Here is a 24,848-nt window from a genome sequence, read left to right on the forward strand (position 1 = left end):
CCCTAAATGGTTCTTCTTCCATTTTCATCCTCAAAATCTTGGGTAAGCTATGACTCACTTGCCTCCCCTGATGATCCGCCACTGAAATCTGAACAGTTAGAGAAATTGAGTTTTTTCAAATCTCTAGAGTAAATTTATTAGCGTCTTTTTCTCAAAAAATAAAATAAAATAAAAAAAATTCTGAGGCAGAATATTTAATCAAAAGTCTCAATTTGTTCTCTTTAAACCAACTGAAATATTAGAGAGATCTCATTTGTGATTTTTCTTTTCATTCTGTGACACGTTAATGCATGAAAATTACAAAGAGCTGCAGTAATGCAAAACAGAATGACTCTACGTATGTCAACCGAAGCCAGCGGTTGTTTTCTGTAACCAACAAGGGTCAGCTCGAGAGTAAAGGCTTGTTTTATGCAAAATCTCAAAGCAAATTGTAGTTCTAAAAGTCAGTTAGCTTCAGCTCTATATTTTAACATTATTTCATGTTTTTCCTTGTGTAAATAGTGTAAATCATTCATGTCCACTGCTAAAATATCTATAGTATAGTAAAATACTACATTTAACACATTTTTCTACTGTATATCCAATCACACTGCCCAGGACTAGGCCAGCGTAAATCATGAACGGTATTGTCATTCTCAACAAACCCCACTCGGGTCATGCAGGTCACATTATATTGAGAGCGAGTTTTATTGCACAGTATCCTGCCATTATATTAGATGTTCCGCAGTGTGTTGAGACTCTCAAACCTGTAATTGCATTTTGACTAGTCCCACTGGTTGAAACCCAGCATTCGAGCTTTAGGATAATTGACTGGCTGTAATGGAGACGAATAAAACATCAGGAGAATGAAAGCAGCAGTGCATGTGAAGAAGCCGGTTTCCTCACACCTCAAATGTGTCTTTGTCTTGAGGGAGGCTTGTGGACTAAAATCTGATTAGTTGTGTTTGGGTTTATGGGAAATGATTGCCTTGAATGTTTGCTTTGTCGAGGAATTATTTTCCTTTTGTATTCTCAATGCGTAAAGCAACACGACTCGCAATATTAAGATCCCAGAGGATAATTTTATTGTTCAGCGGTTGATCTTTCAAAGTTTAGGAGACTAAAACTCAGTTATTTTACTTGTATGTAGGTCAACCTTGCTTCTCCTAAAATTCCTTTGGAAAAAATAAAAATAGTCACAATGAGACAATTTTTGCCATGGAGTAAAGGCCATTTCACAGTGTATCGACAGACGACAACAGACAATTGAATTGACATACTGTAATCTGGTGATTGTCCGCGTTGGTCTGCGTCTGTCAGTGTTACCCTTCAAATCGAATGAATGCTATAAAGTGAATGTGGGTACCAGCTCAGATCATGTGGAGAAATGAGAAATGTTTGCATTTATATTGAAATCTCTGATTGTAGACTTGGCACTTGACAAATCTGAGCAGCGTTGTTGAGATCTCTTCTGAGAGGAAACAAGTGAGATTATTAGGCTCCTTCTCTCAGGAGAAAATAAAATCAGAGACGCATTTGGCTCCAATTAGTCTCCTTGTAATTTCATTGCCTGGGTAAATCTTTAGACATTTTACTAACTATAAGTAACTTTGCAAATACATGTCAACTACCAGTCATTAGAATATTAGTAGGCTGTCTGCTTAATATCTATTTATGGGGATACATGAACCCAGAAGATTATTTGCGATGAACTTCTGGTGAATTTTGCAAATGTACTGACATAAGATTTTCTTTTCCAGTTTGCTAGGATATAAAAATCTTGGTTAAAATTCAAGTTAAATAGCCATCTGGTGGGAGATTTGTGGTGAAGAGCGAAACACTCAGTGTGTCAGGAGAAGCAGAGTTAACAGAAGCCAGAGGCAACGGCCAAGTTTCCACACTGCAGCTGTTTTCTTGGCATTACAGATATTTCTTAAGACTGTGGGGGATGCTGATGTTTGTGAGATCAAGGACTTGTTTTTGCAAGATGTTTCATGAAGATTAGTGTATTCCTTCATTTAAAGAAATTGTTCACACAATGAAAATTCTTCTTGTCATCCCATACTCACTGCTCTTTCCATATTTTTAAGTAATGATATTTAAGTATCACTAAAACAAGACACGTTTAGCTAAGAAGAACTTTTTAGAGAATGGATATTCTCTTGGATATTGTAAATTAGATAGAAAAGTGATATTTTTCAGTAAGTATTTTTGACATGATTAGATTAACAAGATGAATGCATTCAAGAAATCCATACAAAGGAGACGGTTTAACTAGAAACAAACCATTAAAAAGTTTAAGGGTAAGTACGATTTTATTTCGAAGGGAGTTAATATTTTATTCAGCAAGGATGCGTTAAATTGATCAAAAATGACAGTGACTTTACATTGTTACAAAAACACTTCTATTTCAGATCAATGCTGTTCTTTTGAGCTTTCTATTCATCAAAGAGACCTGAAAATAATGTATCACAAAAATATTTAGCAGCACAACTTTTTTATATATTGACAATAATAAGACATGTTTCTTGAGCTGCAAATCAGCATAGAATGGTTTCTGAAGGATCATGTGACACTGAAGACTGGAGTAATGATGCTGAAAATTCACAGGAATAAATTACATTTTAAGATATATTAAAGGTCCCGTTCTTCGTGATCCCATGTTTCAAACTTTAGTTAGTGTGTAATGTTGTTGTTAGAATATAAATAATATCTGTAAAATTATAAAGCTCAAAGTTCAATGCCAAGCGAGATATTTTATTTAACAGAAGTCGACTACATTGAACGGCCCGTTTGGACTACATCCCTCTACTTCCTTCTTTAATGACGTCACTAGAACAGTTTTTTGACTAACCTCCGCCCACAGGAATGCTCCCTCAACTCTACCGAAATTCGTTTATGTACTTGCGCACTTCGTATAACTTACTGTGTTTACTCAGCTCTTACGATGATTTTCTGAAGTAAAACTGACGCTTCATCTTTTGTGTGATGTACAATAAACTTTATTAAACTCATCAGTATATGTTTGATCATCATTCAGACAGCAGACTTGTAGGCTATTAATAATGGATACATACAAGCAGATGACAAATACGTTATAATAACCATAATTAAACTACTAAACTATACCTGTTTCATCTCTATACAGCACTCTGACTCTGTAGGTATTATTGTCCGACTCGAAATGAACACCGTTACTGAGAGTTTCTGATATTATCATCATTCCGTGAGATGAAATTGTCCTGAGAGACTGAGCGCGAGCTCATGAAGCTCCGCCCCCTGTGCCGGCAGCAGCTTATTTGCATTTAAAGGGCACACACTAAAACAGCTCGTTTTTCTGAGCCCCAAAAAATGACAATTTAAACATGCTGTAAAAAATGATCTGTTGGGTATTTTGAGCTGAAACTTCACACACACACTCTGGGGACATCAGAGACTTATTTTACATCTTGTGAAAAGGGGCATAACACGGGACCTTTAATATTGAAACAAGTTATTTTAACTTGGAATAATATTTCACAATTTTTTCCTGTGTTTTTGATCAAATAAATGCAGCCTTGATGAGCATAAGAGGTGTCTTTCAAAAATTAGAATAAGAGTAAAAAGAATCTAAATCTTATCAACCCTACACTTTTGAATCTTCTGCAAAACAAAAATGAATGGAATTTTGGACTAGATTCGAGTTTGAAATAATACTACAAAAAGTCATTTTTAAACAGCCCTAATATTGGTTAACATTCAACTTGTTTTAATTTTTCAGAAACAAGACCGATTTTAAGACATTTTTGCTGTATTTAAATGTGCTTGTTTCAGCCTATTTTTTTTTTTTTTACAGTCTATGGTTTCAACAGGAACATTTTTCATAGCTGACTGTGATGATCCATGTTTGAATATCTGGAATAGATGTGTTCTACAGAAGAAAGAATATTTTCTGGGTTTGAAACAACATGATGGTGAGCAAATAATAGCAGTATTGTCGCATCATAATAAACAGATAAAAGTCAGAAATTCATGTTTTTCTCCTCATAATGACTGCAACACATACACTCAGCTGCCGTTCATTTTCACCTTTTTCCTCAGTTCAATCTTTCTCTCTCTCCTCAGCTTCGTTTCTCTCTCTCTCTTTCTTTTCTATTACTAGGCTTAAGGGCCTGTAGCTCTGCTCGTCTCTGCTTCTGTTAATCAGCATAACCTTTCTGTGTGCTTTGTCGGTGACACAGAGGCTGGCATGAAAAAGATGGTTCTCAGCATCTGCGCCGGCTTCACGCTTTCCCTCTCAGCGCCTTTCGATTTCCATCGCAGCAAAAAAGCAGCTCTGTAGATAGCGGGCGCTTTGTGTTTGAAGTCTGTCATTGGCGAAAAGGAGGAAAAGGGATTTGTGGATGAGGAACCCCACCTTTCATCCCACGATGCCTTGCCCTGAGGGGGGTTATCCTAATTAAGGCACATGCATGCTGGTATAGGATGGCACAGAGACACATGTAACTATAAGTATTCGGCCTTGGTGGAAACTGGCACCGGCGGAAGGAAGAGTCTCTGACTGGGTAGACTTCAACATCGCTCTCTCTTTTTAGTCTTGGTTAAAGTTTTGATCTATATGGATTGTAAGGTATCATGGTCACATGGCTGCAGGGATGATATTCTGAATCTGTGGTTTAATTGCCCAACTTCTGCCCAAAAATCTATGAGGGGAGCATTCACTGAAGCCATCGCTTCACACTGCCATCTTAAAGCATGTCTCTAATTGCATGAGGGCCTCCCTTGTGTAAACCTCACAGAGGGAACTAGAAAAAAACTCCAAAAGTCAAAAATGTAGGAGGCTTTGAATGTTTGTTCCTCAAAAAGATTCCTTTTCAAATAACCCTCAAAAAGTTGGCATTATATATAGATGAAAAGCCACATTCATTTAAAGACCAAATTCAGGAGGTTGCATGCCAGTGTACTATAGATATTGCTTAACAATAGTATGTTCAAAACCCTTAACCCTTTAGTTTGTAACTAAAAATAATAAAGCAAAAAGCCCCAAGAAGCCGTGGTTTACAGTGATTTTTGAACAGCTAAGTGCCGTTGTTTAAAAAGTTGTAAAATCCCCTTTGGTGTTCTAAATTCACTGTAATCCACAGCTTCTTGGGGCTTTTTGCTTTTATAAAAAGGTTACCAAACAATGCATATATTAAAGGAAATTTCCGGTATTTAGCACTTTGAGTCTCTTTTCTGGTTTGTTTTGGATGAACTAGAGTGGTGGACACAGACATTTTGACGATGGGTCCTGTCTCGACTTTTTGACTCGTTTAGAATCGCCTTTGAGCGCTTCAGAGTGGCTGGCTACGGGCATGCACGAACATGTAAACATAAAACAACCCTTAACGTTCGTTTTCAAAACTGTGCAACTCACCGAGTGGTTAGTGGTGTTCGTTGATGTTCCAAAACAAGTAGCGTAGCGAAATACAGTTTCTGTCGTGTTTTATTTGGCATTTTGTAAAATCCCATTGATTTCTGTCGGAGGACTCATTGCTCGTTGATATTACTGCACTTCAGACTCAAATATCGAGCGGAAGTTTATTCGCGGTTGTGAGGTATCTGAAAAAATAGTTCCACTATAGCAAATAACACGTATTGAAATCATACATTGTGCCGATATATTTGTTTTTAATCATCAACGAACACCACTAACCACTCGTGAGTTGCAGTTTTGAAAACGAACGTTAAGGGTTGTTTTAAGGACATGTTTCTTCATGCCCGTAGCCAGCCACTCTGAAGCGGTCAAAGGCGATTCTAAACGAGTCAAAAAGTCGAGACAGGACCCATCGTCAAAATTTCTGTGTCCACCACTCTAGTTCATCCAAAACAAACCAGAAAAGAGACTCAAATTGCTAAATATCGGAATTATCCTTTAAAGGCAAAATATATGTGTATTAATATGTCACGGTAAATCATTGAATGCAATCTTTTCGCAAGAAAAGTAGTCCAATACATGGTATTTCCTTACACACACATACAACATCTGTTTATCTCTCAGCAGAGAACTCTTACCAGCACAAGTTCGCCTATAAGAAGCGAAGGGATAATCCACGACTAGCTGTGCATTAAACGATTTTAATGTGTGATGTGAAGGCAAAATAACCTGATGCCTCTGCGGGGTGCATTCAAATAGTTTAATGCAAAGCTAGCCATGGATTATCCCGCTTATACCACGGTCATTAGCCAGCATTGACAACTTAAAGCTGTTATTGATGTTTGCAGCGCAATATTTGACGGAAGGGTAAAAACTATGTTTTTTGTCAGTTACGGCTTGTTATATCTAGCATTCTGCCCACTTTGAATCAGACACATCGATAAGGTAAGATTGGTAAGATTACATTTATTTGAATGGATTATAGCATATATTTGAATTCATTATTGAGAGAGAGAGAAAGAGAGAGAGAGAAAGATGAGAGATGCGTGTGTGAATTACCCGCGTCTGTTCAGCGTCTCTCTCTATTAACAACAAAGCTATGTGTTGAGTGTAATTACTTCAAAGCCAGCAATGCTACCCACTAGTTGCTGAGAAATATAATATTGCCATTCAGTAGTGAATCTATTTTATTAATAATAGTCGAGGGGCAGCATTAAAAACAAGTTTCAGTGCTCCTGAATATTTCTGTGTGCGCAGCGTGATCTCCGAGTGACGTATGCGTGTGTGTGCTTCAATAAAAACAGCACATTAGAACGTTGATTAAACTCACTTGGAACTACTTGTGTATTAAACGGTTTTATTACACACCTTCCAGCCAATCAGAATTGAGTAACCAGGTCTAATTCACATAGTTCCGTGTACACTATAGCGTTCAAAAGTAAAAATTTTGGTGCCGATAAGATTTTTGAATGTTTTTTAAAGATGTTTATGGCTGCATTTATTTGATCAAAAAACAAAAAACAAAAAAAAAAACAGTAAAACCAATTTCATGACCACATATGATGGTGCCTTATCTGCAAAAGTTTTTTTGCGATGACTGCGCGTACGTTAATTTTACAACTTTGGATGGTAACATAACTAGTGTCACAAAGCTAGTGTCATTCCCTTCAGAAACCATTCTAATATGTTGATTTGGTGCTCAAGAAACATTTCTTATTATTATCAGTGTTGAAAAGAGTTGTGTTGCTTACATTTTTGTGGAAACCATGTGTATCTCAGAATCTCAGGATTCTGACTAGAAAAGGTCAAAAGAACAGCATTTCCACCAGAAAGACTTGGGAGAATAAATACCGTAACAATTATACATTTAATAACAGCCCAGCAAGCAAATTTCTTCTCATTTCTTTGGTTTAGGCCCCGTCCGTAGCACGCAATCCGAGGGTACGGAATCTCCATTTCCTGCCTGAAGACGAAGGCAGGGCCGCAGCCGTATGGAAAGGGACCATCCTGGTGGTGGTGGGGAGGATGGAGGTGAATGAAAGTAGTACCGATCTTTTATAATACTAAAACACTAGTATTAGAACACGATTGGATAGATGAGAAGGTAAAAAGTGACATAACAATTAAGGGCCCTATCTTGCACCCAGCGCAATTGACTTTGTACACCGACGCATGTATCATTCCTATTTTGCACCCGCGCAAAGCACGCTTTTCCCTCCACAGAAGCACGTCGGTAAACTAGGGAATGAACTTGCGCTCCCTGGGCGGTTCGGCGCAAAAAAGGAGGCGTGTTCCGGCGCAAACGTTCCTTAATGCTATTTTGCAGGTTTAGAAAACAATTGCGCCACTAACCAGGAAAAAATAGTTTAAAGTCAGTGGCGCGTTGCGCATGTTATTCATATGCTATTTTAAGGGCGCATGCTTGGCCATAATCAATGTAGCGTGTGCACAACGCGCATACACTTTGATTCTCTCATCTACACAGAAGCAGCAGTTTTCATTTTTGCAAATCATACATTATTACGATAGATAGATAGATAGATAGATAGATAGATAGATAGATAGATAGATAGATAGATAGATAGATAGATAGATAGATAGATAGATAGATAGATTATAAAAGCATACATCTAGCTTACACATTTACCCAAATTATCATACGCCTGTTTAACCGAAGTTAATTTGGGTGGGTTTCTCCATCCCCAACGTCCCTGACGAGAACGTCGGTCTCTTCGGCTGTGAACCGCTCCTGGCATGCGCCTGGCAAATCCGCCGTTATAATAGGAATCCGCTTTAGAAAAAGTGCGTCTGCTCTTAAAGGGAATGTGAGATGACGCTCTGATTGGTTTATTTCACGTTACGCCCAAACCACACCTATGTATAATGACGCTACTTCAGACCAACCCATTTTAGATTTGCGCCGGGCGCAAGAGTCATTTATCCCGCCGGGAAAATAGCAACAGCGCCCAAGACCCGCCCACAAAGTTACTTGCGCTTTGCGCTTTGACACTTGCGTTTCAGATCGTTAAAATAGGGCCCTAAGTCTTCCCGGCAGAATTTACGCTAAAGCTTTCATTTATTTGAAAAAAAGATTTTTTTTGTAACATTATAAATGTCCGATTTTTTTAATTTTTTTTAATTTATTGTTAATTTCTTTCATTTTAATTTAAGTTGAGTCTCCTGTTTTGTGGAGTGTTCCAAATCAATCACTTGGATGCTGCCCTTTCAGGAAGCCAAAAATGTTTATAAGCGGGATGAAATTCTAAAATTATTTTACCAATCTCTCAAATTCTTCACAGAACGCCTTTATAACAGCAGCCGCATTCCACAAAACCAGCCAGTAGAAGGAAATCGAACTAAAAGAGTCTTAAAAAGACAATGTCCCCGAGGTGCTAATGCCACTTGCACCACAATTGTCAACTATATATTTCCTCTCCTGCCGTTTTTCATTCTGTTTTTATGTCTGCGTCTGTGATAAACATGTCCAGTTTCGATCCGGTGTGACAGTGTAATTGAGCGAGTCACACTTCTCTCGGCGGGTTGACCGTCACAAGGCATCTTGGTCATTCTCTTGCTCTGTTGTAAATCCCAGCGCGGCCTTGACTCGCTAAACCTGTCTTCCAGCCTATTTTTGCCTCACCTTGTGTTTATTTTCCTCATAGCTCTTGGCAGATTTATCCGCATTCGTCTCTGTGTTTTAAATGCCGAGCAGCTTTTGCCATAACCTAAATGACTGGCCATACCCTCCGTGAATTGTAACGCTTTTCGGTTTATGTCTCTCTTCCCATTCTCTTTATTTCCTGCCTCCATCTTTATAGCTGAATTGTGGGACGCGGAATGAGACGCGCAACCTTGGCTTTAGCGCGGATGGTCATGCGGCATGACAATGAGGGCAGAGAGAGAGAGAGAAATGACACTGTAAAAATCATTTTCTGGATAAAAAAAAAAAACACTTACAACACCTTCAAGTTTTTATTGAACACCTCACTGAAAAAAATCTGATCTGTAAAGCCATAAAAGTGAAAAGTTCGACCAGGGTGACAATGAGGACATAGCGGCGGCACTGGCTGGGATATTTAAGCGAGACGTGCAGAGAGAGAGAGACAGATAATGGGTAGAGAGAGACAGACACATTGAATACAAGTTTCATTGGCTGCTTAAGAGCTAATACATGTCAAAAATAAAGCATCAGACTTAAAAGGTCTTCGGAATTAATAAGACTGTGTAATGAAAACCGACAAAGTTCATCGTGGAATGTCACAACTTTGCACACGTTCAGACAAACTCATTCATATGTGCATTTGCTTTTGATTTAGCGATTGTTTTGATGCTGTTATTCCCTTTGTCTTTTTCGATAACAGACGGATGTGTCTCTTTATGCGAGTCGCCCACTCATGCAGCAAGTGTCATCTGAGTGTGTGGCATATTAAAGGCCTGTGGGAACTCATTAGGGTGACAGACGCAGGGCTTACTCTCCCTCCCTTGGATTGCCATGTTTGTGCCATGACGGGTTCAGAATGTGCAGCGCGAGGGCAGAGGTGGCGTGCGGTGGGTATGAGTCTTTTTCAGTCAAATGCAAATTTATGTTCCTGTTCCATTTGATGTTCAAGGGTGTTTCTACAACTAGGGGAACTTTTGACCCTGAAAAATAAACACTCTTATTCACTCTTTCAGGAGTTCACAATGTCATTTCCACAACATCTTAAATGTTTATTGTGCTTGATAGCATTCTGTGATGCAAATGACATTTTTAGGGATAAATTGGCTCTTTCTGACTTACTAAGGCTGATTTCGTAGCTTTATGTATCCAAAATGCTCACAATTAAATGTTTTCAAAATCTTTGCAAGTTTGCCTCATTTTACAAAACATGCCTTGATTTTTCTTCATGCATGTTATGTTATATTTCTATAGCTTTTTACTGATGGTCTTGTCTGCTTGTTAAACAAGTCCACTAACTTTTGAGAAAACGTTATTGGGTCACAGTTGCTGCTAATGGTGAATATGATACTTTGGAATTCAAATCATTTTCACACAAAAAATATTGAAATGGTTTTTGTTAATTTCACTCTTTTAAATGTAGTATTTTATTTTCATGAATGCAATTAATTTCATTAATATAATCAATTCATTTAATATAATATATAAAAAAAAATATGACGATTTTACATGTTTTAAAATGAAAAGTCTGGATCTGTGACATGGGTAAAACTAAATTTGGAGAACATATTTGGAAATAAAACTGAGAAAAGTTTACAGGATGGTTTTAATGTGAGCTTCATATGACAAAATGCGAAAAAAAGAAATCGTTAAAGTAAAACCTTCAGCCTTTTACATTCCTTTTTAAACAAGTTAATGTACAGATGCTTATTGTAAAGGGTTACTAATTAATTTCTTCTTTATTTTTTTAATTTTTTTTTGTGTCTCTTTTTGAGACAAATGGAATTGAAAATGACCATGAGCCGGGATTTAAACTCGAGTTGCTCAATGCACATGATGATGTTACCAATCAATCTTGACACACTGTCCTTGTCGTTCATAGACACATTTTTTACACCATTAGTTACAAATCCTCTGTAAACGCCTGGATTCTAATGATTGCTGCAGACATATGTGACCCTGTACCACAAAACCAGTCACATGGGTCAATTTTTTTAAATTGAGATTTATATATCATCTGAAAGCTGAATAAATAAGCTTTCCAGTGATGTATGGTGTATATGTATAGGATAATATTTGGCCAATATACAACTATTTGAAAATCTAAACATTGAGAAAATCACCTTTAAAATTGTCCATATCTGTTGGCGTTTGTGCTGCATTGCCGAGTTCACGCGCATAGGTTTAGTTACCTATGATCACGCGCGTGAACTCGGCAATCGACTACTTTGAAACAGGATGTAAACACAGGTATTTGCGCTGGCTTAAATAACATCATTTTTATACATATCTTTCACATCTACTGCAGTCAGATTCACTCGTTTCTGTGCACTTGTAATGACACATCAAGGATGTTAAGAGGCTAAAAGCAGGTTTAGTACTTGCCCCATTGAAGTCAACAGGGTGCAAATTTTAAAAATAGAATAACTCGGTGTAGGCAACACCCATTTTTGTCGTTGTTCTCTGTATTGACAGCACTCCAAATGTACAAAAAAATGAGCTCAATGTTAAAATTGACCGGAGTTCTCCTTTAATATTCGAATGATTTTTAGCATTAAAGAAAAATCGATAATTTTGACATACAATGTATTGTTGGCTACTGCCACAAATACACTCATGTGACTTGTGACTGGTTTTGTGATAAAGGGTCACATATTGTGCATTTTGAATCTTGAATTTGATTATAATAATTGTTTTTCAGATCTAAAATTTGGAAGTGATCAAAAACAATAGGTGCGTCCCAAAATGAGAAATACTGTTCTCATACCGTTTTGTAGTATTTGTTCACACTGAAAATTAAAAAAAAAGAACAAGTGAATTTTAAATTATATATATATATATATATATATATATGTATATAAAAAAGTGTGGAACGCTTTCCTTATATAGCAGGGCTTTCAGAAATAACCGTATAAAGTTCATACACTACACAGTTGAGTAGTGCATAGTATAAGAGCACAGTGTATAGTTTGTCATTTGGGACTATGACTTCCATTTGGGTGAGCTGCTTTCCACCAGTTTGTTTTCCCCCAGCATTCAAGTTTAGATTGAGGACTGTTTTGAAACTGGATCCACTAATGTCACTGTTTGACAGTGTTAATTTAGGAAAATTTGATCCAAAATTTCATAATATTTTGCTTTGTTTCTGTACTAGGCATTGTTTTCTCATCTGTATTTCTTTCTTATCTGACACTGTCTCCTTGCCTCCAGGAGAAAATGTCTCTGGAGTGCATGTGTGTTTTTTTGTAAGCGTTTGTGAGTGTGTACTGTGTATAAGGGACTTTCCTTTGTCATTGGGGACCAGGTGACTCATAAGTTTAACAGATGTCATAATCGCACACCCAAACACACCAAAGCAGAGGTGTAAGAGAGTATCACATGACTGAATGCAGATCAAGCCAGTCGTGTGTGGTCGGGTCAAAAGTGTTGTTGCTAAGCGGCTAAGCCAGTTGCTGGGGTGATGTGTACACATGATAATAAAGCCCCCTGAGCTGATGTGCTCGCCTTGTTTGTTTGAGATGAATATGTGTATAATGAAGACATTGTTCTGATGGTATCATCATTATTTTGGTTTCTGTCAACAAGAACAGTCCTGCTGGAGCAAGACTTTTAATCATCCATGACACACAATCAGTAGAGCCACTTTTTTCTGCCTTGTTGACAACAGGGTGGTCGTTATGCCAGTCTTGAGGTCAATAGGTTTTAAGCATGATGAGATGAAGGATTTCTTTAAGGCAAATGTGTTGAATTGTTGATTTTGTGTGTCGCTAGTGTCACCGAACAGAATTGCAAAAATCTGCCATTGGTCAGACAAAGAGATGGCCCCGCCCCAAACTCGCCCCATTGGTGGAGTCAGTGTTGGTGTTTGGTGTTCAGTAAATTGTAAATTATGAATGTGCAAAACTGTTACTTATCGCATATACAATATCGGTTATTGGTTTATTGCAGTGGTTCTCAACTCCAGTCCTCGGGACCCGTTGCTCTGCACATTTTGTATGTCTCTCTTATCTGACACACTCAGTTCAGTTCATGGAGTCTCTCCTAATGAGCTGATGATCTGGTTCAGGTGTGTTAAATAAGGGAGACAAACAAAATGTGCAGAGGAGCGGGTCCCGAGGACTGGAGTTGAGAACCACTGGTTTATTGTATTGGTCAATATTAAATATTTATATCAGCTGATATAAGGTATTTAGCACTAATTTCTGCCTATTTTTGTATTACATACCTTTGTTGTTATCTAGCACTCACTTTATCTTTAAAGATTAAATCATGTTTCGGGGTGCATTCCTGGGTCAACATATTTTGTTGATCGTGAAACAACATTGCTGTCCGAAAATTTACTCCTAACCATATTTCTACCCCTAAACATAACCCTACCCATAAGTTATCTCTGAAATTAGAGGGAAATTATAGGTGAATAACATTGATGTAAAAGCTCCAAACCTGGGTTGTAAGCCTAAACTTGACATAAACTGTAAACTTGTTCCTCAAATCTGATTGGTTGAATGGAATGTTGATCCAGGAACATGTTGTATTTGGTGAAATCAGGTTCTGCGTCAGGGACCCACAACATGCGGGAAGTGCGAGTATATGCAAGACAAAAGTGAGAGTACGTTACAGATTAAAAAAGTGCTGGTACTGCATACCGGTGCGTATACCAGCCCACTTCGAGCACTGGTTTCAAGAGAATCTTGTATTGCCCCCTTGAGTTTAGGATGTTACTGCTATTGTAGTATTTGAGTGTATATTATTATATACTATAAAATCTACAATGATCTGTTATATGTAGTTTATTTTTTATCTGTGCTTCCAGATTACAACTTTGAGTGTGAGTATTCATTAAATTCGTAAATTCATTTTTGCATATAAATAAATATTAAAGCTAATATTTATTGTTAGATTTAAATGATGCAGACTTTAGAGCAGTTTGATGTTTCTGTACTGGTCAAGCATTTACTGGCATGGAAACATTTCTGCTTTCTCTCCTTGGAGACAACATTTCAAGCTCATTCATAACCAATTTAAAATTAATTATAATTTCATCATGTATGCAAATTAGAGGACTTAAACTTGGTGATAATACCTTTGCAGAAAATAATGCATAGCTATTATACAAACCAGCGTGTCAGCAGGATTTAATTAACTGACGAGTAAACAGCGAGCATGTTTTAGGATATGAATTAAACATTGCCAGTGTTTACTACACATTAAACTACGTTGTGCACGTTTTCTTGAGTTCCATTCAAGTAATTTATAATTTCCATGATTGTTTTCATTGGAGCTGTGCAAATGTTTTCTCTCTTACAATCTGACAATGCATATTTCCTTATAATTATGAATTAATAAATATCACTGTTTAATTTGTTTCCCGCTTCCAATTTTCCCCAGACAAATCGCAGATTCAACCCGCCGCAGTAATCAGACACAACACAGAGATGGATTCCCACCAAATCAAGGCATTTGACATTCACATCTGCAGAGCTCTCATTATCCAGACGCCGTAGTCTTGCCCGTATCCGTCTCTTCTGAATGCATTTTGGCTTTTACAGCCTTCTAACTTCCTGCTCCATTATCTGTGTTATCTTCCTCTCCCTCTCCCTGTCGCTGTGAGGTAAATGCGGAATGTCACACTCAATATTCCGGACGTGCCGTGATTAATTCCCCAGAGTTTCTCTTGGCCAGTTTACTAGCGGCCAGTCTGTGGTCGTCGGACGCTCCTTTGTCTCCTCCAATTCCCATTACGCTTTGCTGGCACTGACCTAATTTCCTCGCCACCCGCTCAGCTTCCAACTCGGAGCCCACCGCTGTCACCGGCTGAACTGCCCCACAGGGACCCATTCGCAAACTGATGGGCAGTTTTATGGCTGAGCGTTTTATGGCTATTTTTTTATTCCGAATTGTTTCAGTCAGCTAGCTCGGCTCATCTTTCGTTTCTAACCCCCGGGGTGCAGCAGTGCAGGGAGTTCGAGAATCAAACGAATCCCGTCGTATTTACCGCCTCCATAAAAAAATATGTCGCAACAGTTTGTCAACTTTGCACCCGCTGAGGCATTTGCGGCGCACCGACCGAGGCCATAATCTCCTAAAGATGTGAGGTGATTAGTTTGGAAATAACACTGCTGCTTCAGGGACCCTGGTTTTATGGGCCGAAGCTCGAACAGACGTATGGAAATACAATTTCTGAGACGATTTTCTTGAGGTGGTCTCCCCGCTCCCATTTTCAATCTGATAAATGTCTGTTCCTGCCAAGCATATTCAAGTCTCTAGTCACTTGTGTGCTGTTGCCGCTGCTAGCGTTAACATCCTCGTCCAAGCATAACTTTCCTGGCAATGCGGCTTCTCTGAAAAGCTCCCATCCACCACGCCGAAGGTTCTTTCAGCCCTTGTTTCTATAGATCGGTTACCCAAGCAAGCCGCCCCCTCCATTCAGGTTCGACAGATTATCTGTCCTGCTCTCTGTTTCTTTTCACTCCATCACCTATCTTGAGACTTAATGGAAAATCTGTCCATTCCGGCGCCCTCTATTAGCATGAAACATGCCCATTCAGCTTTTGCTTTTGACCGGAATGGGCCGCGATGCTAATAGGTCTGCGGGAGATGCTGGGGAACCTTGTGGCAGGCGCAAGGGGGATCCCGAGGGTGCAACCTCTATCGCCTCGACGTATCTTAACGCACGTCTTCCAGAACAAATTGGCCTGTTTACTTAAGAATTGGCAGTGACCCATGAATATTTGATAGCAAGCAACTGTTGACGGCCGCATACAATGACTCCCTTATCTTATTTAGCCAGCCTGGCAGGCTCACGCCTCCCAACACTTCCCCTGAGAGACGGACACCGCTGAAAGGGTTTGCAATCCAATACGGCAGCTGCACACCAAAGCCAGCGGTTATCATTGAGAGAGCAGGGCCGTCTAAGCCTTTCCCCCTTTCCCCAACCGTCGGGTATACAGGATATTAGTTGAACCTCTCATATCACCTTTGCCGCAACGGCTAATAATACAGCAGCCTGGAAATCAATGAAGCTGCCCTAGATTTCAGCTCGGTCCTCTCCATAAAGGGATCTAGAGGGCAGTGAAGTTTTCGTTTTCTCCCTTTTCTCTCTTTTCTCTTATTATAGGGGAAGAAAAATGGGTGACCGGGACTCGGAGATCATTTCTCCGAGTCCCTGAAAGTGCTAGTCGCTCTCTCCAGGGAGGTGAGTGTTTCAGTGGGGTTTATACTACACTATGACAGTGGCTGTCTCTCTTCATTAGAGCACAGGCCTTTGCTCCCTCAAATGGTAATTCAGCAGCGCAGGATTGTGCTGAGTGAGCAGAGGAGGATTCTGGGTGGGCTGATAGAGACGAGAACAGAGCCGGAGAGATGAGATGAGATCAGGTTTCACTCTCCAGGCCAGTGGTGGGCGACCTCATCCGCAAAGGACCCCTTAGGGTCTGTGTTTTCACTTGCCTAAACAAATACAAAACTCAGTTTAATGACAGCATTTAGAAAAACACTAGGACTGGAAGTTAATTAAGGTGCACATAATAGTGGTTTATAGGTAAATAAAACTATGCAAACACTGAAACTGAGGAAAATAAATTTCTTTATTGCATTTTGCACTTTTTTTCTCTAAATCAGAGCACACTTGAGTCAAATTCATTTGTCAGAGAACTGATCATAGTCCAAAAAGCCATTCACAACAAAGACTAAGCTTTTAATAATCTTTCAAATTCTATGAAAATAGTGAAGTCCACACTACATGACAGAAATGACACAGAGGGATGATTCACATTTCATGAATGATTTCAGAACGAGCCAATCAGAACTTTTTCCGGGCTTTTAAGAGATTGAGAATTTAAAAAAAGAGAAACAGAAAGTTACTGTGGGTTGGTGTGGATGCTAGTTATTGTTAACTTTATAGTTATTATTCTTGGTGTGAACAGTCCTAAAGAGTGATTTTAATGGGATAAAAAAACAAAACATCAATAAGATGTTTAAAAATCCATATTTATCCATTTAAAAATGTATAGGCTAAATGTTCATTTCATGCTTACTTTAAGGTTAATTGTAAATTATCATTATCAAAAAGAACCTGGCCGGAGCTGTTCATTGTTATCTGTTGATCAGATCTTTCATCAGCTTATCAGCATGCTTCCAGTCATACAAAGCTGGGCAGAGAGTCGCAAGTAGCAAGTCATTTAGCAGAGGTTTTCTCCAGAGCTACTTAAGCACTCATGTTACATGGACAATCCCCTTGGAAGAACCTGGGGTTAAGTGCTTTACTCAAAGCCACAATGGTGATGGGTCATGGTTTGCTCCTGACAGGGCTTGAACATGCAACCTTGTGATTACCAGCCCTAGTATTGTGATGTGGTGGATAAACATTATGGAGCGTCATTGTTTAACAGTCACAACTTATTAATTGAATCCACTTATATTTGTAAAATGGAAATTAACAGTTGTACAGAATAATAATCAGTAATGTTATGCCTACTATAAATGGTTATATAGAAGAAAAAGACCAATCACAGTTCAATATGCAAATATCACGATGACATCACCAGAGCATTTTGAATGCTAAACACACTCGATTTAATTTCCCTCAGTGCGTTAATGGCCAACTTTAGCTCTTTATTTCCATTCTGTTCATTTTCTAGCCAATAATCAAGTTAATAATTAAAACAGTTTAAGTGTCTGAGCTTGGCATAGCCTTCTAGAAAAATATAACACCATTCAACACAAGTAAGTTACAGAGTTCAGATTCTTTTGACTTTTGAAATTGCAGACTCGCACTAAAATGTAAATGGGTGTAGTTAGTAAAAAGAATGATGCACTTAAACACTACTTCCCTTCACTTGGGAAAATCTCCTTGTGTTGAATACTGAGGAGCTGTAGTTTATGAGTGAACATTAGATCATCAGGTTAAAGTGAGAAGGGTGCTGTCATTCCCCATCAACAGTCATCATTGTCTCGTTGTGAATTTAAATCTCTGTTATTGGACTACAACATGTTGAAATATTTAGGCATGCTCTTCAGATCTCACTGTTCTACTCACTGAATAGAAGCTCATCTGATGCCAGAATCAGTACATTAGTTTTTACTCTGGCATCTGCTTTTCATTGCAGTGCTTATGTGCTTAAAGGAACCTTCCTTTTTAAAACTCTCTGTTACACAAGGTTATTTAATCAACTAATGGCGGGTTGCTTTACAAACCCTTCTGCTTATTTTATCATAAGTTTGGACACTTGCTGATATAAATTAGACCAGTGCTACTGCTTCCTAACTGTGTTTGTGTAATAAGTACCCCCAGAATCAGAGCCAAAAAAATCCCTTTAGCTTATAATGGATTTAATTAAGCGTAATAGTACAGACATCTTTACAATGATTACTTTCACAATGAAAGGACTCAATGCAAGTTTAAAACTGACTCACCAAGTAGCATCCTTATATATCCTACTTTCCTTCCTTAAAATAGTAACTGAATGTGTTAAGCCGAACCAATACAGTAACATGTAATAATATAAATACATTTGCATTGGAGGTCCTGTTTTTTCTTCTGGACATTTGCTTTGTTGTTGTCTTTTTCATCTTCATTGTGTTTGGGCCTTTTCTGTAAGTTTATGCCTATTTGGATTGGGGATCTTATTCTAAAGCATTAACGGCTGGCCTAAAATGAAGGGGAATTTTATTCAATTTACTGTTGTTGTGTTCATCATCATCTTCTTCCTCTTTTTAATACGTTCGTGGGTGTTTTATTATTGGCCCAAGTCTAAGTCTAATGAGTCTATCTTAAAGACTCTATAATGGTCTCTAGATATAGTTCAGTTCCCTCCTTTAATGCAAGTCTGATAATTTTTTACTGTATTTAATAAATGCAGCCTTGGTGAGCATATTGGAGATGTCTTTCAAAAACTTTTAAAAATCTTAATTTTCATTTGAATGGTAGTGTAAGACCAGGAACATGTATTGAGAGTATATGGGGTCACTTTTGATTCATGTTGACTTTAAATGGAAGCATTTCTTAGTGCATGGTTTTCAACACAGTATTCACATGCAATTGCATAATTCACATTTGGCCTTGATCACATAAAGCATTGATTAAAGCAGCAGAGCTCAGTCGTCGCGGTCCGTCCGTGCAGCTCTTCTGAAGCACGCAGCGCAGGAGTTAAACAGAGAACACGTGTCTCAGGAACCCTGTGGCCTTCGTCAGCGGATAATTAAATCCCAGCCTATTTATTCTGTTTAATGTGGCTTTAATTCAATTACAGGCAGGGTCAGGGAAGGGGTCTCTGAAGCAGTGGAAAGAGAGAGACAGAGGGATGTTGTTGACACTGGACATTGATGATGTGAGCAATAACTGCATTAGACTCCTGGACGAGGAGAGGGACAGAGGCAGATATGAATTGTGGTTTAACTTCATTTTGCATTGCATTTTGCTACCACATCAGTCTTCACAGCCATGGCGAATGAACATGGTAATCATAGCCCTAGCCATCCTTGGCATGTTCATGTGAGTTCACGAGAGAAATAGTTCATAATCCATTCTCTGGAGGATCTTTTCAATGAATCACAAAACCAGCCTGAATGATTCGTTCTCAAATCAGGCTCATCCGAATCTCTCACTGACTCCTGTCACAGTGGCGTTCAGTGAATAATGACGTGGATATAGTGAATGATTCATTCTGACTGGTGTTTTTCTATTGTTTTCTTTTCTTATATTTAATGTAATGCATTAAAAAGAATGAGAAATACAACAACAACAAAAAATATCCTTTTGTACTCCACAGAAAAAATAATGTCTTGTGGGTTTTGAACAACATGAAGGTGAGATTTCTTTTTTTTTTAAAAAAACATTGTTTGCTGAGCATATAGATTCTGTCTTCACCTGTAGAGTGAAAATTGCCATTGGAAATCTGTAGACGCTCAGTATTATGTGTGCTTAAGGACTAATGCATCATGAAGGACTGTCAGTGTAGACACAGATCCACTTGTTTGACCTATTGAATGCAGATCATCTTCAGATCAATGTCAGGAAGAAATCCACTAACAGGAGGAGAAATACTCTCAGTTACGGTATATTACTGTTATAAATCCATTTATTAGATGATATGTATATCTAAAGCTAACATTTATTATCATTTTTATTTTAATTCATTGGCTGGTCGACTAACAAAAGCGTGAAAACCTTAGTTGGTCTGTCTGCTAACCAGCTTAGACCAGTTACCATGGTACAAAACAGCTTCTGGCACACACTTGATTCTTCTAGAGGGATTTGTATATTTAGTACCTATAAAATTATGCATAATCATAATAATCTATTGTTATTCTGTTATGTTTTCTCATGTGGCCAACAAATTTGTTGCCGTCACCCTCAAAGTTTATATGCAAGTGTTGACATTTTATGTACTGAATGTTGAATTGCTATCTGGGCGTCCTGTGTGAACGTGTTTGATGGAGATCATAAACTCTATTTAGAGAGAGTCAGTTTGGCTCTGTTGTTGTTTGCTTTTAAGTGTGATGTGTAGGGAAAAAAACTCCCACAAATCATGACGAGAGCCAAATACAAAGCAAATAATGAAAAGAGGAGCAACAGACCATTAACTTTTTTGCCTCGTTGTGACATATAGTGCACAACAATATTGGGCTATAAGAAAGCAAACAAGGATATAAAGCTATTACTTGACGAGATTAATTGATCTCAAATCCTATAATGGTTTAATTGACTGGAAAATAGCAGATGGTTTGATAGCAGCGTCGTAAAAGAAGCTTGTCAGCAGAGCCTTAATAGCCTCTCTGTCCAATTTCAAATATTTCGCCACACGTTTTATTTCCACCACCTTGCTCTACTGTTCTCTTCCCTTTAAAGAGAGAGTGAGGGAGAAAAGAAAACACTGATATACTCTTTAATTTCACTTAGATCTATATGTTTTCTTTCTCTTTATTATATCTCTGTCAGTTCATTGAAAATGTTTCTATTTGGTCGTATTTTGAAGGTGAAAACAACATAAAGGCAATGATGAACAGGACGCTTAAAACATTAGTCGTTGTTATTGAAGTCTTTTATTGAAGTTATTGTTTAAATGAATGAACAATTATGGATTTGTACACTTTCTGGGAATGTTGAGTTGGTTGGTAGGACTTACTATGCGGTTGCTAAGAAGTTCTGAGTGGTTTAATTGTATAGTGCTACTGAACGTGGATGTTAGGGCATTGCTAGGTGGTTGTCACTATGAAATCAAATTGCATTTTATGGAATATTGCAGTGTTTTTTATATAAATGTTCAAGAAGCTGTTTTATTCGGATATACATCACAATAGGGAAGAAAAGACGATCACAACTTCCATTTCATGCCGACTTTAAGAATTATGAATGGTTTTTTTTTTTGCATGTTGCAATGCAGCCTCTAGGGCAGTGATCTCAAACTCAATTGCTGGAGGGCCACAGCTCTGCTCAGTTTTGCTCCAACCCTAATCAAACACACCTGATCCAGCTAATCAAGGTCTTCAGGATTACTAGAAACTTCCTTGCAGGTGTGAGTTGGAGCTAAACTGTGCAGAGCTGTGTCCCTCCAGGAATTGAGTTTGAGACCACTGCTCTAGGGTGTTCTGTGTTGTTGCTAGGGCGTTGCTAAGTGGTTGTTTAAGAATTCTGAATGTGTTTGCATGTTGCAATGCAGCCTCTAGGGTGTTCTGTGTGTTTGCTAGGGTGTTCTGTGTGTTTGCTAGGGTTTTGCTATATGTGGTTGTTTGAGAATTCAGAGTGTTTTCACTATGCGGCTTCACTAAGGTGATTGCTGGGTTGTTGCTAGGTTTTTTTTTTTTTGTATGTTGCTGTGCATTTGCTAGGGTATTTTATGTGATTGTTAGCATGTTGCTAGGTAGTTGCCTTAAAGTGTTATGAGTGGTTTTTAACATGCCATTCATTTGCTAGGGGGTTGCCTGGGCATTTTGGTGACTGTTATGTGGTTTGCATGTGTTATGATGGTTTTAAACATGTTGCTGTGTACATGCTATGGTGTTAGTAGAGTGTTGCTAGGTAGTTTCTACCCAAATACTGTAGTTGCATCAGTTATCGTTACTACTGTAAAGTAAAAATAAATTATTATGATGTCCATCAAACAGCGTAAGAACCTTTCAGGAGAGTTCAGTCATGTAATATCTTTTTAATGAGGAAATATTGGCATTTCTTTGTAGGAGGGCTGGTTATTGTAATAACATTACATATTTCATATCACATTTTCCAGCTGAACGAAAATCGAATCAATGTATAGTTAATCTTGGAGTTGTGCAACCATATCGGAGGGGGTGGAATGGAGGTCTATACAACATGGAGCGTTCAAACAAAGGAAAATCTTCTTTCCATGCCTAACTACCCTCCACAAAAGCATATGTGCCCTAGTAAATAAGCAAACACCCACTCATCAACACGTGCTAAGCACCTGCAGCATCCTGGCCTCTGTTGCACTGCAAAAGGGCTGAGCCATCGTTTTTGCTTTTAAGTGCTGGTGGGTGTGCGCAAAGGAAGTTGGATGCAATGTGGCAGCCATTAAAAATTAATTCAGGCCCCTGAGGTCCCAGACCACCCATCAATCTCCCAATGACCATGGCTGCATCTTACTCCGTGACAGATGCCCTGGAAATGGACAGGTTGCGTGTGACTTGAATAATCTCCGGCAAAACTGGAGCACGGTCAGAATGTGGAAAAGAGGAGAAGCGGCCAACAGGGCCTGTCTCTGTTAATCCTGAAGAATGGCCGGTAAAAGCGGTGGAGGAACGTGTCTCAAGTGAGTCTAGACTGGATGTAGCAAATGCTGAGCGGGCAGAGCTTTAATTGATGAGTGTGCATCTGTCACCGTTTTCTGAAAGGCTTTTGTATTGCTAATGCGAATAAAGAGAGTGCTCGTAAGCAGATCTCATGGCAACAGTTGCTTGAACAGAATGCCTTTGCCAAAGTGCAAAAGCTGTGGATGTCTCACAAGACAAGCTTAAAGAGATACTTCACCCAAAAATGAAAATTTTGCTACTGTCTACTCGCGTTCTTTTTTCCTGAGGAATCTTATTGGAGATGTCAAGCAGAATGACAAGACTTTTTCTTTTTAATACGTTGAAAGTAGATGATGATTGTATAGGTGAACTACATTGGTTATCAACCTATATTAATGTGTTTTTATACTTTTTAGTTTAGTCTGATATTGGATATTTAATTGTGTCTGCCTATTTTAAGATTAAAATCATCTAGCACTAACTTGAGATGTTAAATTATGGCAAATATTTAACCCTTTAAGAGCACTAAGTCTTGCATTTCCCTTTGAGAGCACATGTTATAAACCATGTAGTTCAATAGAATGTCAGAATGAGGAAGAAAGGTGATTTCAGTGACTTTGAATGTGGCATTGTTGTTGGTGCCAGATGGGCTGGTCTGAGTATTTCAGAAACTGCTGATCTACTGGAATTTTCATGCACAACCATCTCTTGGATTTACAGAGAATGGCTCGAAAAAGAGAAAACATACAGTGAGCGTCAGTTCTGTGGGTGAAAATGCCTTGTTGATGCCAGAAGTCAGAGGGGAATGGCAAACCTGGTTCGAGCTGATAGAAAGGCAACAGTAACTCAATTAACCACTCGCTACAACCAAGGTCTGCAGAAGAGATCTGAACACACAACACGTCGAACCTTGAAGCAGATGGACAGCAGCAGAAGACACACCAGTGCCACTTCTGTCAGCTAAGAACTGGAAACTAAAGGTGATGATACACAGAGCAACATTTTGAGCAATGTTGCTGGACAATGTTGCCATCAACGGGCAACCAGGTGAGACACAGGGCCCACGACCAATCTAAATTATCCAGATAGATATGTATTGCCCATTTTCAATTGGAAAGTGACCAAGCAACAATCGCTCGGAAAGATTGCCCAGCAACATTGCTCAAAAAGTTGCCCTGTGTATCATCACCTTAAAGGGCTGAGGCTCTACAAAATTGGACAATAGAAGATTGGAAAAATGTTGCCTGGTCTGATGAGTCTTAATTTCTGCTGCAACAATAAGATGGTCCCTGGGCCCTTTAGTACCGATTGAGCATCGTATAAACACCACGGCCGACCTGAGTACCTGAGTGGAACAGGAAATTTGCATCATGGATGTGCAGCCATCAAATCTGCAGCAATTGCGTGACGCTATCATGTCAATATGGGACCAAAATAACAGATTGTTTGTTGAACCTTGTTGAATCTATGTCACGAAGAATTAAGGCAGTTCTGAAGGCAAAATGGGGTCCAACCCCTGTACTTGTAAGGTGTCTCTGATAAAGTGGCCAGCCACATCTGTGTGTGTGTTTATATATTTATTTATTTTTGTTTAGTATTTAGTGTTCAGTATTTAGACCTATTATTTGATAGGGGCCAAGTTGTGTTCTTCTTCAAAAGTATTATATTAATCATGAAATTAAATAATTAATCAGCCAGGATCCTTAAATTGAATTGGAATCAGAACCTAAATTCCCATCCCTAGTAAAAGAAAAAAGTGTGTTTTATTTATGGTTAGTAAAATAATTTTTTTTACTAAACTAACTTTGTGGGCAGAGATGCTTTTGGACTTTAGTGCTCTATAGTATATCCTCTCATGCTGAGTGTATTGCAGGAGCCATCACACCTCTCTTCACACAGCAATAACTCCCTCAGGCAAACTCAAACCACACTGTAAGCCTGAAACCTCCATTCGCTCTGGGTCTCCATTTTCCTCCAATCGCAGGTTATGTAACGGAGGAGCGGTCGCCATGGCAACCCCTCCACTCCGGTGCCCCGGTGGATGGTTTGATGAGCTGCCAGCAGTCGGGT

This window comes from Scardinius erythrophthalmus (assembly GCF_964197995.2).
Source record: "Scardinius erythrophthalmus genome assembly, chromosome: 3".
NCBI classification, from domain to species: Eukaryota; Metazoa; Chordata; class Actinopteri; order Cypriniformes; family Leuciscidae; genus Scardinius; species Scardinius erythrophthalmus.